Genomic DNA, 6,921 nt, shown 5'->3' with positions numbered 1-6,921 from the left:
TGGAACTTGTCAGCAGCTGCCAGGAGGAGCATGTTAATTAAACGTCGGCAAAGATGGAAGCCGGAGGCCCCGGCTCTAATTGGACAGTTTGCTTCACCGGATTGAAAAACATTGTGACAAAGGAGGAGGTGCGCGGCCGCTCGGCAGGGGGACAGGGTGGCGGCGGAGGGGGAGGGGGCGGCGGCTTTGATTCCAGCTGATCGGCCCGGCACCCTCCCCCACGGCCGCGCGGTTCCGCCCAGCCGGTCCCCGCAGCTCCAGGGCGGGGTGCAGGGGCGGGGTTTGGGAGGGGCGCAGGTGGTGAGGTGCGGAGGCGGAGTCTGGGAGGGGACAAAAACGGGGTGCAGGTGGCGGGGTGCAGGAATGAGGTGTGAGAAGGGCTCAAGGGACAGATTTGGGAGTCTGGGAGCGGCTGCACAGATGGGGGTTCAGCGGGGAGGGGCGGCGGGGGGAAGGGTGTCTGTGAAGGGATACGGGGGTAGAATCTGCCAGGGGCTCAAGAGGAGGGGCGCCCTCGCAGCACACCATCTCCCAAACTGCTGAAAGCCAACGGTGGGCCAGGCTTTGAGGGAGCTGTGGTGTGACGCTCCCCCTGATCTCCTGATCCCAGGACTTGGGCACGGGGGTGGGTGAATGGGGAAAACAAGCGGCTTCTGCCCTCCGGCAATATGGAGGCCGCCTCGGAAGCGGTTCCCAGCCCCTTTCTGGGAGCGAGCTGGGCAGAGGGTAGCCTTAACGAGATGTGAGCCGTGATGAGGTATCACAGCGCTGTGGAACTAGGGCATTGTATCAGGAAATTGGACTGTAAGGGTTCCCAGGGAGCTCGCAGGTCCACCAGGGCCGGGCATCCCATTGCCCCGCCAACGTCTTACGGCTGCGCTTTAAGTTCCATTCCCTGTGTGCGCCCAGTGCTAAACTGGGCACCACGCTGAAGACCCCATGCGCGCCCGTCATTTAACTTTCCAGCAGCCCTGAGAGTGGCTGTCGTCTTCCAGGTTCACTGATGGAGAAACTGAGTCCCAGAGACCATAACACCCTACTCAAGGTCCCTGTGATGGGGTGGGGAGAGAAGGTCTCACAGTAATATTCAGATTAGCCTGGATTTCCGTATCTAGCCTGCCTCCGCCTCCCCCTCACCCGTCTCCTAAGAATGGGTGAGACGTGGGCCTCTGCCCCTGACTGCAGCCTTCCGTCTACACCTTTTCAGGACGGTCTGAACTGTGTGGCATCCTATTTCCTGGAGAGGGGCTATTTAGCTGAGGTAGAGAAACACTGGGGTAGGAGCCAGGCTGGTGACAGGCAGCAGCAAGGATGGGAAAAGGCACCATTGTCGCTGGGCCAAGGGAATTAAGAGCTCGCACTTGGATGTGGAGTGCTGGGACCATTGACTGCCCTGAGCCGAGTTCCCAGGCTGGGGCTGGAGCAGCCTGTTCTGCGTCCAGATTGCCTGCTGAGCCTAATCCCCTGGGAGCCAGGCCCAGGAGCCCAGACAAAGCTGCGGGGGAGACAGCAGTGCCCTTGATGGGGTCCTGCGGCCTGGTCCTGGGTGCTAAAGAGGCCACCTGGAGGAGGGGGGTGGGTGAACAAGGAGTTGTTATGCCTGGAGGAGTGGGTACAGCTGCTCTGGCCTGGATGTGGTATGTATGTAGGACACTTTAAAAATAGGCAGCCTAATATATCGCTCGGGGTGTGTGTGTGTGTGTGTGTGTGTGTGTGTGTGTGTGTGTACTTGAGGGCCGATGGAGCAGGGTGCTCAAGAGCAGCCCTTCAGAGGCGGCTGGAGGGGCTCTGCAAATTGTAATCAGATTAAGGGGACCAATCACTTAGGGCTCTTGAAAAGGCCACAAGGTCCCTAATCAGCCCCAAGCTCCCGAGCCTACAAAGCCCGCAGGAACTCCGCAGGGGCCACCCTCTGGGGGGCCAAGGGGTGGGGGCTTCTTTCTTCCCAGTCTTTAGTAATTATGTCAATTTGCTAGCCAAATTGTTTGCTCAAGTGGACAGGGGGGCATGTGCCCCATTCATGTGGTAATGTGGGAACCAGCAGGATTCCCGGCTGGGAAAATAGGAGGGACTGGGACCTTTCTCCAGGGAGCAGGCAGGGCAGGGGCATGGGGTGCCCAGGCTTCTGGAGCCCCCTTCACTGGTATGGGGCTTTCCTCCCCATCATACTCCTACTGCTACTATGGAACCCAGGGCCCACATTAAAGAAGCCACTGAGCTACATCTCCCTTTAGTGCAGGGGCCTTTATTAAACACATTCCAGAAACCTCCAGCCTAGCTTGTCTTCTGGGGAGAACTGAACTAAAGGGTGATATTGACCATGTGAGGGTCCCAGAGAGAGGACTGGACAGGAGAGGCATCTTTGGGAGGGTTCCATGAAACTGGGCACCTGGCTGGCTGGCTGGCTTTCTAGTAGTGCAGGTTCAGGCTGGAGTAATTTGTGGGCTGAGTGACATGGGACCTGGGAGATGGCATTTTTTTAAAGGATGAGTCCCTCTTGATGGTACTGATGGGGTTAGGCAGATTCTGAGATAACTAGAGACCTGGAGAACGTTTTTGCTAGTTTTTTGGACATGGATGCCTGCAACCGTAGTGTGCCACAGATCCTAACTCACAAGCAAGAACACAGAGCCTCTTCCATTCTGTCCCTCTGCCCCATCCCATTACAAGGATTTGTTCTTTCCTTCAGTCAGCAAACAGGAACTATGTCCCTGCCCCTTGCTTGTCTGAGGCACCGAGGCTGTGGAAGACTAAGGTGATTCAGGCAGGAAATGGTCACAAGGACTGTGAATACCAGTATACCATCCCCTGCTGTATGCTACTCAGCATGGGACTCAAGAAAGCCCAAGCCTTCGACATGGTGTTGAGGGACAGTGCTCATTATGAGCAGTGGTGTCATCAGTCCAGACACAGAACATGCACAACCTTACGGAGTCCCAGAATCCCTTTCAGTGCGTGAGGACCTTTCTCATCTACCTGGATGTGGTACCTCAACATCATTGCTTGCCCCCCCCTCCAGTGCCTTCTAGCTTTCTCTTTTGGGGTTGCTAGGATCTGTCTTACAAGAGTTGGCAGGAGGGTGGATACAGAGAAGAGGCTGGGAAAGAAACCTCACCAGCCACAGCACAGCATCCCTTACGCCTGGAGAAAGGGCCAGGGTCAGGGTTTGTTACTTATGATGGCCAGAAGTCCTGTCTTCTTAGAGAAGCTCTGAATGGTGATGACTTTAGCACAGGACCTCAGCTGAGCCAGGTGCTGTGAGGCTCAGAGGCTCTGCCCTCCAGCCGCTCAGGGAGGAACTGAAATCTAGAATATAGTAGCTGCTCTGGACGCGAAGTGCCCCCAAGAGCCAACAGGGGAGCATTACTTTTGTGGCAAGCTGTGCTAGGCATATACCGTACGTTAACCTGACAGATCTTCACAATCTACGAAGTAGGATATAACCTTTTCACGCCGCAGAGAAACTGAAGAGAGGTTGAATGAGTATCCCAAGACCCTAAAACTGACTGAGTGGCACACTTCTGGATCTTCCCTCACCCGCAACCCATTCCTCCTAAAAAAAACACTAGGAACTCACGGAACTGAATATGCAGACAGGAAAATATCCAATACCACATCCAACCTCTTGGAAAGCCACATTCAAGCCAGGTCCTAAAGGACCATCGGGAATTTCTGAGACCCAGGGTTGTGACTCTGTGAGGTGACAGGATATCTAGCTCAGAAGCGACGAGGCCAGAAATAAAGGCAGGAACCTTCCTCCCCAGGGGTGAATTTGGATCTTACAGTATGGCTAGGGGGAAGATGTCATGATATTTTGAGCGGCAATGGTGACGTGATTGAGAACAGCACTCTCCACTCGTGGCCATGACGTATGCCAGCCTCGGCTCCATTTGGTCCTAGAAATCGGCCACACTGGCTTCTCCCTCAGAAACTTTGCTTAAGCTGTGCCTTTCTGCCTGGAACGGCAGATCTCAACACGTGGAGGCAGCATACCAGATACATTACAGGAGCAAAATTGCAGTTAGGAAGTAGCAACAACATCATTTTATGGTTGGGGGTCACCACAACATGAAGAACTGTATTAAAGAGTCGCAGCATGGGGAAGGTTGAGATCCGCTGGCCTAGAATGTTCTATGTGTGTGTCACATCCCGCTCCTGCTGTATTCTCCCTACTGTGTTTTTTTTTTTTTCTCTCTCTCCATGGTGTTCGTTAAGTCTGTGGTGTGGCGTATTTGTGTGGTTAGCCACCTGACAATCTCTCGAGGGGATGTGCGCTCCACTAGGACAGGGACGGTGTCCGCTAAGGCCGGGCCTGGCATAGATCAATCAATACCCGTAGAATGAAAGGATGATTGATGGCTGGCTGGCTGGATGTAGTTCATCTGTACTGGGAGGCTAAGGTCAAAGATAACGGAGATGTCAATGTACGGACCAGCTCGGGTCAGTGTCCTGCCAGCTGCGAGCACAGATCACAGGCCGTGAATGCGGCCGGCGGTGGCTGAGGTGAACAGCTTGGGCATCGCAAGGCGGCACTTAGGGAATTGGCGCTTCCCGCCTACGGCATGTCTCCTAGGTTTGAGGGTAGACTTCACCAGCCAGAAGAGGCAGGGGCTCCCGATGCAACCTTCAAGTCCTTTCCTCAACCCAGAAACCCTTGCCACCTTGCAGTCTGAGAAGCAGAGAGCTATTCTTTGAGTTGGGAAAGGAAGTAACCGCAATACCAGCTATTCAGGGTGATCCCAATAAATAAGAGAGGGCAAATCTGTTATCTTTGAAACCTGCTCTGGGCACAGAAGAGCTGCTAGGACCATCTTTTCCTGCCCTTCTTGCTCGCAGGCTCATACACTCAGGCATGTTTTTTTTTTGTTTGTTTGTTTTTTGGCCCTAGCATACCCCTCATTTCTTCCCTAAAAATGCCAACAGAAGTAAATCCACTATATGTGGTATTAAAGACTGGCTGTCATGAAGACTCATTCAGAACCTCTTAAAGGTACAGAGCCAAGGCTCCGGGGCCATCTCATTTCTGAGAGACTGCTGATCGTCCCGCCACACAGATACACGGCCTCTCGTTAGAAAACTACGCTTTCCAACCTCCTCCATGGCTCTCTTACCATCCCATGGCCAAGCTGTGACCAAGGAGAGGGAAGCACAAAGTGTCAGGCTTCTGGAAGAAAGCACTTTCTCTCTTCCGCAGAGCAGCAAGACAGAAAGAGGTGGGGCTAGCCAGCTGATGACCTGAGTTTGATCTCTGGGACCCGCAGAGTGGAAGGAGAGCACAGACTGCTTAATTGTCCTCTGACTTCCACATGTCCCCACCCATACCCAAAGTAAATGGTTTGGTTTTTAAAGATGGAGAGTCTGGGTCCCTGCTATGGCCATCCCTTCAAACCTTTTCCTCTATTCCACGGGTCACGGGGAAAAGAGAGCACCTGTCTCCCACTCCACGCTCAGCTTTTACGTGGCATCTGAGTATCTGAATTCACGTCCTCATCCTTTTGTAACAAACGTTTTAGTCGCTTGGCCGTCTCCCGAGCCCAGTGTGCGCTTACACTCTTTTAACTTTACGTGTATATGGGTGTTTTGCCAGCATGTGTCTGCACCACATTCGTGCCTGGTGCCTGCGGAGGCCAGAAGAAAGTATTATATTCCCTGGAACTGGAGCCACTCTATGGGTGCTGGGACTTGAACCCAGGTCTCTGGAAGAGCAGCGAATGCTCCTAACTGACGAGCCATTTCTCCAGCCCCACTACTTGGCTCTTTTGGTTTACAGCACGTATATCCTAACACACACATCCACACAAATTCACGTGGCAGATACTTGAGGTATCTCCCTCTCTTCTCCAACCACTTCCTGGTTTTCAAGCCTCTGTGTAACGCCATCTCCTATTTGCTTTTCGGGCAGAACCTGCGTCTTGCTTCTGATCAACACACTATAACAAAAGTGACGGGGTGCGGTGCTTCCACACCCGTGGTAGAATCGCATCGGACTGTGGCACGTATCTTGCTGGAATCTTGATGATTTAGATAGGGTGAGTGGCCGTGTTGGGGGTCCAACTCAGAGTGGCCTCCAGAAAGTTAGGGTAGCCACCAAGAAATAAGCCCTTAGTCTTATCAGTGCAGGAGCCCAAACTGTGCGAAAACTGAACTGCCTGAGCTCAAGAGTAGAACCTCCCTCAGCCGAGCATCCATGTGAGGACCCAGTTCTGCTCTACGTCTTTTAAAAATGTGTATTGGATGTGAGCGTGAGCTTTGTTTACATCTGTCTGCGCACCACGTGCTTGCCCAGTGCACACAGAAGCTAGAAGGGGGTGTTGGATTTCCTGAAGCTGGGGTCACAAACTGTTGTGAGCTGCCATGTGGGTGCTGGGAATTGAACCCAGGTCCTCCGGAAGAGAAGCTGAGCCATCTCTCCAGCCCCTGCTGTACATTTTGATGGCAGGCTTTCAGGGGTCTGTCTGGCTGAGCCATCTCTGGATAGGGACTGTGAGATAATGTGTTGTAGAGTTTGTACTAATATTATTCTGTGGAAATCTATGTCTGGCCAGGCATGGTGGTGCTTACGTTTATTAATCTCGCCACTTGGGAGGCATAGGCAGGTGGATCTCTGTAGGTCAAGGCCGCTTTGATCTACATAGTGAGTTCCAGGACAGCCGGAACCACACGGGGACAAGGGGGAGGAAGAAGCAAGAAAGGGGGCACGAAATGACAAAATGAGAGGGGAATGGAGAGGGACAAGGCATGTACAGGGCATAATGCCAGCTGGTCAGAGGAGGAAGGGACAGCCTGCCTGATAGGACTCTAACCTTGCCGCTTACCAGCTGTGAGACTTTAGCTGGCCAAACAAATAAGTAAACAGATAAGTAAACAAACCAACAAGTAAACAGACAGACATACAAATAAATAAATGCATGTCTGCTCGTT

The sequence above is a fragment of the Meriones unguiculatus genome, chromosome 14 (assembly GCF_030254825.1).
Source record: "Meriones unguiculatus strain TT.TT164.6M chromosome 14, Bangor_MerUng_6.1, whole genome shotgun sequence".
NCBI lineage: Eukaryota > Metazoa > Chordata > Mammalia > Rodentia > Muridae > Meriones > Meriones unguiculatus.
Note: the sequence above shows the minus strand (reverse complement) of the source record.